General features: G+C 39.2%; 1 non-coding gene across 1 annotated transcript; it reads right to left on the reverse strand.

Moving 5' to 3' along the window:
- Positions 1-1,938: 1,938 nt before the first annotated feature.
- LOC127109009 (small nucleolar RNA R71) lies at positions 1,939-2,045 on the reverse strand. Its single transcript, XR_007796499.1, has one exon. It is a non-coding gene; the product is annotated as a small nucleolar RNA R71 (small nucleolar RNA).
- Positions 2,046-13,036: the final 10,991 nt, after the last annotated feature.

Genomic DNA, 13,036 nt, shown 5'->3' on the forward strand with positions numbered 1-13,036 from the left:
CCCCAACTAGGAGGTAATCGCCATGTTCCCATGATCCACCCCATTTACACATATGGCAGGCGCCGTGAAGGGATGGCGGGCACCATGAAGGGATGGCGGGCGCCATGAAGGGATGGCGGGCGCCACCTTTGTAAATCACGTTCCCTCTAAGTCCCACTAAGGAGAAGTTGGAGGGCACCATGGTCTTTACAAACTGCTGAAAATCTCTATAAATAGCTCATTCCATTTCGTTTTCTAATCATCCAACTTAGTTTTACAACACTAAGCATATATTTATCATTTGTCATAGCGATAATCCATCACATCAGGGGGTTATCGCACCTTTGTGAGATTGAGTTGGGTCACCTCGACTTGTTGTTGTCTTTAGCTTCAAGAGTCGGAGGTTTATTTTTGTACTAGAATTGAAGCCTCCGTTTGGAGCAGGTTCTTATTTATCGCTTTATTTATTTATTTCCCGCATCGCTTTTACTTTATTTATTTCCCGCACTCGCTTTACTTTATTTATTTTCCGCACTCGCTTTACTTTATTTATTTTCCGCACTCGCTTTACTTTATTTATTTTCCGCACTCTCTTTACTTTATTTATTTTACGCACTTTACTCACTCTCTACGTCTCACATTCTAAAACAAACTTTTCATCATGATTGACACCGTTATGTCCGTTTGTGTTACCATGTCTGTCTAAATCTTTCAAAGGTTAGAATGTAAGGATCGCGGTTAAAGTAATGTTTCACATATTGAAATCTGTAGAAATACTTAAAAGGCTGTTTTGATTTTTAACTTGAGTTTTCTAAAACAGACTTGGTTAGTTTTAACTATTCGAGGAGTGCGAAAGCACCCTAGCTTAGTAACTAGGAATTTTTATCACTTTAAGGAAAAACTATTTTTGAAACTGTTTTCGGACGCGTTAATAGATTTAAAATCAGGAAACTTCTTGGGTAAACTTTCCAAATCAAAATCACTTTTCAACTAAGTTTACGAGTATCATTTCTTAAAAATAGGTTTACTACTTTAGCGTTCTACGCACTTTTTATAAGTGACAATAAAAGGCCTTAATTTAAGGGTAAACTCGGTTCTGAATACGCAAAAGCGACAGTTCCTGTTAAATGGATTCTTTTCAAGAGTAGAAATTATTGCCTCATAAGTAGTTCTATTTAGACAATCGAAACATCACTTAACTGACGTGAATTACATTCAACCTGTCTTTACGTGCATTTATTTACCATTATTTTTCAAACCCAATATCTCTTTTATACCGCCTTAGATAAACACCGTAACGATAGTAATCGATAGATTGACGATTGGTCTCTGTGGGATTCTTTTATATTACTTTGACGTTATTCGTGCACTTGTGAATCACAGCGATCAAGTTTTTGGCACCATTGTCGGGGACCAACTTCGTCAAATTTCGTACCGTGTTGTTACACCGTATAGACTAAGGCATTATTAGCCGGTAAATGCGATGAACCCGTAATACCGGAAATTTAGTAGATCCTTTAGCAGAACCTGAATGTTATACTCATACACGCCTCTTACTCATCCGAATTAAGAAAGCTATGGCCGAGAATCGCGATAGGAGACCTCATAAGGAATTCGCCCAACCCTCTGATGAGGAACCTAGTTCGAGTATAGTAAACCCCCTTATACCTGCTAATAATTTCGAACTAAAACCGTCTTTGTTGCAATTAGTGCAACAGAACCAATACGCGGGTCTCGCTACTAAGAACCCGAATCAACATTTAAAGTTTTTATCCAACTAGTCGACACTTTTAAATCTAACGGCGCTTCACCCGATACGATCCGTTTAAGATTATTTCCTTTCTCCCTCAGGGATAGAGCACGTTCATGGCTAGATTCACTTCCAGCTGATTCAATAACTACCTGGGAAGACCTTAGGAAAGTATTCCTTGCTAGATATTTCCCCCTAGTAAGACTGTTGTTCTTCGAAACCAAATAACTAGATTTGCTGAAAACCAAGGAGAATCGCTTTTCGAAGCTTGGGAGAGATATAAAGAGCTTTTAAGAGTCTGCCCACACCATGGCCTAGAACAATGGTTGATCATTCATACCTTCTACAATGGACTCCATTATAACACCAAGATGAGCATCGACGCTGCCGCAGGCGGCGCGCTGATGAACAAACCTTATCCGGAAGCTTGTGACCTAATTGAGGATATGGCCCAAAACCATTATCAATGGGGAACTGAACGAGCATCAATAGAGAAAAATGAGATCCAAGGTGGAATACATGAGGTAAGCTCTCTAGACATGATGCAGGCGAAAATGGATGCTTTAGCCCTTAAGATCGAACATATGTCTACAAACACTAACACCGTAGCAGTAGTCCACACAGAGTGCAAACTTTGTGGATCTAAAGGACATGAATCGGCGGAGTGTAACCTTTTGAACAAACTAAATACCGAGCAAGTGAATTACGCCCAAGGTAACCCATTTTTAAACACTTACAACCCTGGATGGAAGAATCATCCAAATTTCTCCTATAAAAACCAGAACCCTATCCAAAATAATGCACCTCAAAGACCGCAAGGTTATCAAGCCCAAAAACCAAATCAACCTATGCAAGTTGTGCCCTAGAAGTCTAACCTTGAGAAGATCATGGAAAGCTTTATATCGGGCCAGACTCAGCAGAATAAAGAATTCCTAAACCAAAACATTCACGTAAACGAACTTGTAATGCAAGTAGGAACCAAGGTTGATCAGATAATCACTCATAACAAGATTCTTGAAACCCAGATCTCACAGGTAGCACAAAACCAAGCCCCACAAACTACACCTGGAGGCCAATTTCCTAGACAACCTCAACCAAACCCTCGAGGGGAAGCTAACGCTATCTCGTTACGAAGTGGGACCGCTTACGAAGGGCCTCAGAACCCAGCAATGAGCGAGTCCAAATCTTCTAAAGAAAATATGCCTACCAACCAAGAAGAGGAACCGGAGGAATCCAAGAAACAAACCCACCAAGAAGGTGAAGCCAAGGATAAAACTTACAAACCACCGCCCCCATACAAACCACCAATCCCATATCTGCAAAGACTTAAATAAACGAAAGTCAACAACAAATATCAAAAATTTATAAAAGTGATAGAAAAGCTTCATCTAGAGATTCCTTTCACCGAAGCTATCACCCAAATTCCGTCTTACGCCAAATTTCTCAAAGACATCTTAACTAACAAGCGTAGGCTCGACGATCCAAAACCCTTGGAATGCAACTTTATTTCTATGGATAAACTTGCTAAGAAGGAGAAAGACCCTGGTAGTTTTTCTATACCTTGCATTTTAGGAAGTCATGTGATCGACAAAGCTTTCCTAGACTTAGACGCTAGTGTAAGTTTAATGCCCTTAGCTGTATGTAAAAGGTTAAACCTATAAGAGTTGCAACCAACTAAGATGTCCCTTCAATTAGCCGATAGGTCCATTAAGTATCCTGTAGGCATTTTAGAAGACATCCCAGTTAGGATCGGTCAACTTTATATCCCAACAGACTTTGTGGTCATGGATATAAAAGAAGACGAAGATATCCCTATCCTTTTAGGTAGACCATTCTTATCAACAGTCGGAGCCATAATAGATGCCAAAAGAGGGAAATTAACCTTCGAAGTAGGGGATGAAAAGATCGAGTTCATTCTTTCGAAATTCCTGATGGCACCAATTTTAGGAGATGCATGTTATGCGATTGATATCATAGATGAGTGCATAAGAGAATTTGATCAGGGAGAACCTACGATCGAACCGTTTTCAAACCCGAATGAAAAGGATGACGAGTTAGAGGAAACGGAACCTCGCACTAACGAATGTTTGGATCTTACTCCAGACCCTTCACCTAATTCTCAAAAACCAGCCCAAGAACTTAAGGAACTACCCAGGAACCTAAGATATGAGTTTTTGGATGAAGAGATGAACCGCCCAATAATAGTTAGTGCCACCTTAAACAAAGAAGAGACAAAATGAATCTTGAACGTTTTAAAAAGATACCCCTCTGCCCTAGGGTACAACATCTCTGATCTAAAAGGTATAAGCCCATATGTGTGTATGCACAGGATCTCACTAGAGAAGGACTCAAAACCTTCCAGAGAAAATCAGAGAAGAATCAACCATGTGATGAGCGAGGTATTAAAGAAGGAAGTCCTTAAACTACTGAAAGCTGGTATAATCTATCAGATCTCTGATAGTAAGTGGGTAAGTCTTGTACATGTGGTACCCAAGAAGGGAGGCATCAAAGTCGTGCATAACGAAAAGGGAGAGCATGTCTCTAAACGCATAGAAGGCGGATGGCGTATGTGCATAGATTATAGGAAGCTCAATAAGGCAACTAGGAAAGACCATTTCCCCCTTCTATTCATAGATCAAATGCTGGAGTGTCTTGCCAGACACTCTTACTTTTGTTATCTGGATGGATATTCTGGATTTTTCCAAATACCCATACACCCCGAGGATCAAGAGAAAACAAACTTTACCTGTCCTTATAGAATGTTTGCTTACAGACGAATGTCGTTTGGACTCTGTAATGCGCCAGCTACTTTCCAATGTTGTATGATGTCAATCTTCGCAGATTATCTCAACGGAATCATGGAAGTATTTATGGACGACTTCTCGGTGTGTGGATTAAACTTTGAAGACTGCCTTATTAACCTTGAGAAAATCCTAGAGAGATGTGTAGAAGTTAACCTTGTGTTAAACTAGGAGAAGTGCCACTTCATGGTTAAAGAAGGCATAGTGTTAGGACATATAATATCTGAAAGAGGTATTGAGGTCGATAAAGAAAAAATAGAAGTTATAGAAAACCTTAACCTTCCTAAGACAGTTAGAGAAATCCGTAGTTTCCTTGGACACGTCGGTTTCTACCGACGCTTCATAAAAGACTTCTCTAAAATAACAAAACCCCTGACCGGCCTTCTGATGAAAGACATCGAATTCATTTTCGATGAAAAATGCATCGAAGCTTTTAACCGTTTAAAACAAGCATTATTTTCAGCACCCATTCTACAAACCCCGGATTGGACTAAACCCTTCGAAATAATACGTGATGCTAGGGATTTCGCTATGGGAGTTGTTTTAGGGCAAAGAAAAGATAAGAAACTACACGTAATATATTACGCTAGTAGAACCCTAGATGCCGCTCAATTAAATTATACAACAACAGAGAAGGAACTTCTAGCTGTAGTTTTCGCAATCGATAAATTTAGGTCTTATCTTGTAGGATCTAAGATTATAGTCTATACAGACCATGCAGTTATTCGTTACCTTCTGAGCAAAAAAGATGTAAAACCTAGATTACTCAGGTGGATCCTTTTGCTACAAGAATTCGACTTAGACATTAGAGACAAAAAAGGAACAGAAAACGTAGTTGCTGACCATCTTTCCAGATTAGAGCATTTAAAACCAGATCATTTACCTATAAATGATTACTTCACCTATGACAGACTAGTAGCTAAGATAGATACCGCTCCCCTTGAACCTGATAGAGACAACCTTGGGACGATTTCAGAAATTAGTAGAGTACCATAGTACGCTGATTTTATGAACTATCTAGTCGCTGATATCATACCACCCGACTTCAACTATCAACAGAAGAAGAAATTCTTTAAAGATATAAGACACTTCTATTGGGACGAACCATTCCTTTTCAAAAGAGGAATTAATAACATATTTCGACGTTGCGTCCCAGAAGAAGAAGTCAGAAACATCATAGAGCATTATCATTCTTCACCCTATGGTGGACATTCAAGCATATCCAAGACATACGCTAAGATCCTTCAAGTTGGTCTCTATTGGCCGACATTATGGCGTGATGTCCATTCTTATATTGTCCGATGTGACCGATGCCGGCGCACTGGGAACATCTCAAGACGTGACGAAATGCCTTTGAAGAACATCCAAGAAGTAGAACTATTTGACGTTTGGGGTATAGAATTCATGGGACCTTTTCCATCTTCATTGAGAAACAAGTACATTTTGGTAGCAGTTGACTATGTGTCCAAGTGGGTAGAAGCTGTAGCCGCACCCACCAACGACACAAGAGTAGTCATCAAGATGTTCAAGAATAATATCTTTCCCAAATTTGGAGTTCCACGACTTGTCATAAGTGATGGTGGATCACATTTTATATCCAGGATATTCAATAAACTCCTAAGGAAATATGGAGTAAAACACAGAGTAGCAACACCATATCACCCCCAGACTAATGGTCAAGTGGAAGTATCCAACAGAGAGATTATGCAGATCTTGGAGAAAATTGTATCAATTTCTAGAAAAGATTGGTCTGAAAAGCTAACAGAAGCACTGTGGGCCTACATAACTGCTTATAAGACCCCTATTGGAACTACACCGTACCAGTTGGTCTACGGGAAGTCATGCCACTTACCTTTTAAACTCAAGCACAAGGCATATTGGGCCATTAAGACCCTAAATTTGGATTACCTAGCATCTGGCAAGAAGTGAATCCTTGATATTCACAAATTGGAGGAACTTCGCCAGAACGCTTATGAGAATGCCGTTATATACAACGAGAGAACCAAAGCTTAGCAAGACAAGAGGATCATAAAAAAGGAATTTAATATAGGAGACTCTGTTCTTCTCTTCAATTCAAGATTACGTCTTTTTCCAGGTAAGTTGCGTTCGAGATGGACAAGCCCCTTTGAGGTGTCCAAAATCCTGAAATTTGGAGCAGTTGAAATCCGGAACAACTCCTGTAATCCATTCGTGGTAAATGGACAAATACTGAAGCAATACCAAGGAGGTGACATACCCACAGAATGTCATGACCAAACTCTGACCGACCCTCCAGTTCCTACCTCTAACATATAAAGTTCGAATCGTTAAGCTAACGACGTTAAACAAGCGTTGCTTGGGACGCAACCCATGACTTCTTTTCCTTTACTTTTACTATTTTTAATTTGTATTTTTATTTGTTTTATATATATGTATATCTATGTGGAAACTAACAGTTATAATATTTGTGATATCAGGTATCTTCTGTTTCTAATCTAACTTTTCAAGAATGGAGAATATCGACACCATGCCAGTAATCTTTCGTGACCCAGTTCAAGAGCAGCACTACGCCATGCTTTCACAGCACCCGATGTTGCCCACCAGATATCCTGACTTGAGCTGCATGGAGGCATTAGGCATTGAGCCTAGTGTCAGGCATTTGTGCAATCAGTTACAGTGGGATGAATATACAGATGTTATGCATGTAACTTACAGGAACCTGACTTTGGAGTTCCTGAGCTCGCTTATCTACGAGCCTTATGTTGGTCACGCCAGTGATGGAGGATACATTAACTTCAGGTTGTTTGGGGCAGAATACACCTTCAACCACAAGAGTTTCAGCGACTTGCTTAGTTTTCAGACTGCCTATGATGCTTTGTTCGAGCTCCACATGAGCTACTTTCTGAGCCGAGACGTCAAGAAGTTTTGGAGCGATATCACGTGTGGAGGTAGTCCTGACCCTTCAACCCAAATCTCGAACAAGATTCACAACCCTGCTTTCCGATACTTCCAGATGATCATTGCCCACACCTTCCTGGGGTAGAGTGACCCTGATACGCATGTGAGTGCTGAAGAGATCTTCTTCATGTACTGTACCACTCAGTCACGCCCGGGAGACTGTGGAGCTTTCTTGATCGAGAGCTTATACCTTAATGCTCGCTCTGCTGCGAGCCCCATACATGTTGGAAGCACGGTGACTGACATAGCCTCATCCCTGGTTCTCGATAGAAGACTATCTCACCTGACGCCCTATTGCAGCTACACATTAATGGATGTTGATTTCTGTCTGGACCGTGGCCTGATGAGGAGATCCTCTTTCCATCCTGATCAATACAGATTGTTAATTGAGGGTGGGACCATTCACTACTTCACATTATCTGACCCTCAGGCGACATGTGTTATTGATCAGGCCAACTGGGCCTACGCCATAGAAGGGCAGGGAGATACAGTAGATGCGCCGAAGATTGCACCGATCATAATCAAAGTCCGTACCAACAATCCGGATATCCAGACTCCGAGCATGCAGTCTGAATTGGTTAAGCTTCGCATGGAGATAGTCGAGCTTCGCCAGGAGCTTGCTGATGTTGCCCTGCAGGTCGAGGTAGCAGTTGCCTCACACGACACCGACACTAATATGCTGCATGATGAGATCGCCGATCTCCGACGCCAGATCACAGAGCTTCGAGGCAACGAAGTCGAGGAGACTCCACTATATCCCGAGCATTGATGCCATCATGAACCAAGAAATACCGTTTGAATTTCCCTATTTTTTCCGTTACTTATTATTCATACCTATTTTTATCGTTTCCTATGACATTATGCTTGCTCTATTTTTCCTAAGATCTCTGGACTCGTGAATTATTATTGACTCTTCATATATATATATATATATATATATATATATATATATATATATATATATATATATATATATATATATATATATATATATATATTATATATATATATATATATATATATATATATATATATATATATATATATATATATATATATATATATAATATATATATATATATATATATATATATATATATATATATATATATATATATATATATATATATATAGATTATATATATATATATATATATATATATTATATATATTATATATATTATAATATATATATATATATATATATATATATATATATATATATATATATATATATATATGCATTATATTAATTATTATGCTTTTTATGTCCATTATTTTATTTTGTTTTACTTTACTATTTTATTTTGTTTTATCTTATTTTGTTTTGTTTTATTTAATTTTGTGTTACTTTATTTTGTTTTATTTTATTTTATTTTATCAAGCTTAAAATCAAAAACAAAAAAAACCGCATTCGTGGATACCTATATACACCCCCCCATTACAAAAATGAAGGCAAGAGAATTGAGGCCCAAGAAGCAAACAGCACAGCCGGTCTAAACCAAATCTGGAGACATGGCGGGCGCCATAAGCTCCATGGCGGGCGCCATGACGTAACTGTCAGATTTGCATTTTCCACTATTTATACCTTCTTCAACCTCTCTAAACCTATTCTCTTCTTCTCCAAACTCCACCAAAATTCATAAAAGTTTCCAAGCTTCTCATTTCACTACAAGCCATTACAATTCTCCAACTTCACTTCTCCAACTCTCCACCAAAAAAATCCATTAAATTCCATTTTCTCTTTTATTTTCTATAAATACTCATTTTTCTCTACAACCACCATTAAGGGCCGGAATGGAGTTTAACAACATCACTCTTCGTGGAGGAAAGCCCAGTGAGCGACAAAACAAGATTTTGCAAAGATTGCAAACTCGGGAGATCCTCGCTACCAGGTATGTCGACGAAGATTGTTTGTACACTCTAGGCACATATCATAGTGTTTTCCACATGCTAGATAATTTAGGATTACACAATATTTTTTAGTAAAGCGCCCACCTACGATAGGCTCACTAGGGAATTTTTAAGTTCCCTAATTTATACTGTCCATCATGGCACTGCTAGCACGGTAGGTACCGTTTATTTTAGAATGTTTAATGTAGAATACGAGTACACTACCGATGCTTTAGCGGGTTTGCTCGGAATGCCTTATGGTGATGGTGATATTTGTGAGACGCCCTTAGATACTGAATGGGCACTCGAGGCATTTACTTTTTGGAACCGATTATCTAATGTGAATGTCACTTCCTTTGAAGGAATTTTGGCTTCTAATATCCATAACCCGGCCATACGTATTTTTAGATACCTTTTGGCATGTACTATATTTAGCAGGGAAAATTCTAACAAAGTAAATGCTCTAGAATTTCTATTTTTACAGGGTTGCCTCACTAGTCGCAGGATCAATCCTGTTCCTTTCATGTTGGCCCATATGTCTGTCATCCTTAAGAAAGGAGGAACCATCTCTTTCGGTGGTTTAATTACCTCCATTGCTAGAGCGTTGAATCTACACGCTGAGTTAGCCACCTTGGAACCACTCCCTCACCGCACCATTAACTTGAAGTTTTTGAAAGATATGAAATTATGCAAGGTGCGGCAAGAAGGTGGTTTCTACCTCATGATACATGGTGCAGCTGTACCCAGTGTTGTCCTACCTTGCTCTCAGCGTACGGATGTGCGACATGCGAGGAACTGGACATACGATCTTGATGCTCCGCCCTTTACTGGTCCTTTGCCACCTAACATTCCTATGGACGAAGGGCAGGGGACCGATGATGGGTATGACCGGTGCGACTAGTCACTGGCTCATGATATTCCTGTTGCATCACCTGCACACACCGCACCTTCTTCCTCTAACCATTTTGCAGGTACCACTCCCGATTTCTACATCACCGAGGAGATGTGGCGCGAGCACCTGGCTCGTGAGGAAAGGCGTGACACCCTCATGAACACCATAAACCAACAACTGTCAAATAATATGAGTTTTATGGTAGCTTCCCAGCAGTGTAGTGAGCAAGCACATCGGACTGTCACTGAGTCTTTGCTTGCGATCACTAATGAGCAGCAACGCATGCGACCGTTTAATGAGTGTCACTTCGCTCTCATCGAGGCCACCCAAGGATATCTCCTAGATCACTCTCAGCAGTTGCAGGAAGGACTTAGTACTCGAACTAGACGTCGTCGACCCAGGCATCCTGACCAGGGCGGACGGTACCAGTGCTCACCCCTAGCTCTCTCTATCTCTCTCTCTCTCTCTCTCTCTCTCTCTCTCTCTCTCTCTCTCTCTCTCTCTTCCAGGTTACTCCTACCCTATTGTAACACCTCAAAATTTGCCCTCCTCTCTTGGGACTAGCTTAGCATATTGCATATCATTTTGTAGGTCATTAGGCATTGCATGCTTGCATATCATATGGCCACAACAAGCAAGTCATCCTCCTAGGTCTTGATCAGAAGATAAAGAGGTTAAGGGTGCAAGCTAGGGTTTCATTGGATTGATCATTGGCCATCTGAGGGCTGGTGCTTCAAATTAGGGTTTCATGGTTCCTCAAGGAGATTGAGCTTTATCTTGGTTGAAATGGTACATCATCATCATCATGGTCTTGTCATCACCAAGAGATTCATTGAGCTTGATCAGATACCTTGAGATTAGGGTTTTGACCTCTGGTCAACCCTAATCATCTGCATTGTGCCAATCAGGGCTTGTTAAGAAGATGGGGTTTTCAATGGATATGGGGATCATCATATGATTATATTGAGCTTATGGAAGCTAGGGTTTTGTCATTGAGCCATTTCATCAGGAGTTTGAGGCTCAAGTTCAACTATGCCTGGCCAATTCATCTATCAGTCAGAAAAGTCAACTGTGGTCAACTGTGCCTGAATTCATGGATTTGGAGGTGGGAGAGGGTTAGAGACACTTCATTCATGTCCAAACAATTTTCATTTGACATTTCAAACATCAACAATGAAGAAAATAAAGTCAGATGAAAACTTTCCAAAACTAGAAAGTGACTTGTAATTCAAAATTGCCAAAAATGGAAAGTTTTTCTCCTCAAAATTACATGTCCAAAAATGCTTCAAATGAAATTTTGTTCAACATGAAAGTTGTAGATCTTGCTCTCACCTTTCCAAAAAGTCCAAGAACATGAATTTCTCATTTGTGGTTGGCAAGTTATGGATTGATCATTGTCCAAAAAAGTTGAATTTCAAAGTGGCATAACTTTTGATTCACAAGGCCAAATGGAGTGAGGTTTTTTTGAGCAAAATTCTTTTGATGTCCTCTATCCAAAACAAGCATTACATGTCATGAAAACTCATCACATAAAAAGTCCATTTTTCAAGTGAACCAATTTTGAAAAGTGGGGGGAAAAAGGTGTTTTTGCAAAATATTCATTGTTTTCACTCCATTCCACTTGCATCAGCTCACAAACATGTTTTAAAACTTGCTCAAACCAGGAATTGGCACTGTTACATTGGATTTGCATAAGTGAGGGTGGATTGGCTAATTACCATTTAGCATAAAAGTGCATTTTCACTAATCACTCACATTTGGCTAAACTTGATTAACAAAATGGATTAGTGCATCATATAAATGGTTAATCATAACTGTTTTTGAGATTAACATTCATTCATCTCAGATCTAGATCCAAAATTGCACAATTCTCTCAACTTTTCATTTTCATTTTTCTGCAAATTCTCCAAGAACCTAGCCAAGATCTTCATTGATTCATCACCTCCAAGCATTGTAGAAGCTTTTGCAAGCAAGGATTCATCCACATTCGAGCAAATTAAGGACTGTAGCAAGAAGCTCCATCAATGGCATTTTGAAATTGGAGCAAAATTCAAGGCAATTGAGTTGAAGTCTTTCATTCATTCATCAACCTAAGCCTCAGTGATCATCTGTTTTTGCTTTTGGAGGTGTAAAACGCGCGATTCACAACTGTCTTCAAATTGAAGGTGATTTTTCAACTTCAATGATTCTTGAAATTGTTTGATGCTTCTTGTAGATCCTTCCACGTAGGTCATTCTGCAATTCGAATCATTGATTTTCATTAAGAATTGGTCAAGTTATGATGATTTGAATTTTGATGCATGAACATGTTTGCTATCGAATCTCTTAGATCATGAGGAATTAGGTTTAATTAATTTGATATTCATGATGTGCTTGGAAAGAACTTTCCATTGATATAAAGTTTGTGTGATTTGGTGGAGATTTGTTCTTGGACCTATGAACTCATGAAGAACATTGATGAATGTTGAAAAATTTCCAGAAAGTGTAGTTTGATCTTCATTTCGTGTACTATTCATGCTTGGAGGTGTTTGCGCGCGCAGGATTTAAAAACGGACCTACTTCGATTCCGTGTGGGAGCGATTCCACTTTTGGCTTTTTTTCCATTTTTCCTTCATATGCTTCATGATTCCACATGGCTTCATTCGTGCATTTTTTATTTTTTCTCAACATTAAAAATTCCATAACTCACAAACTAATTGTCCAAATTAACTGAAATTTTTTTCACCATAATCCTTGTGATCTATAAAATTTAATGAATATTTTTGCAAAAATTGTGCATGTGAG

Source organism: Lathyrus oleraceus, chromosome 7 (genome assembly GCF_024323335.1).
Source record: "Lathyrus oleraceus cultivar Zhongwan6 chromosome 7, CAAS_Psat_ZW6_1.0, whole genome shotgun sequence".
NCBI lineage: Eukaryota > Viridiplantae > Streptophyta > Magnoliopsida > Fabales > Fabaceae > Lathyrus > Lathyrus oleraceus.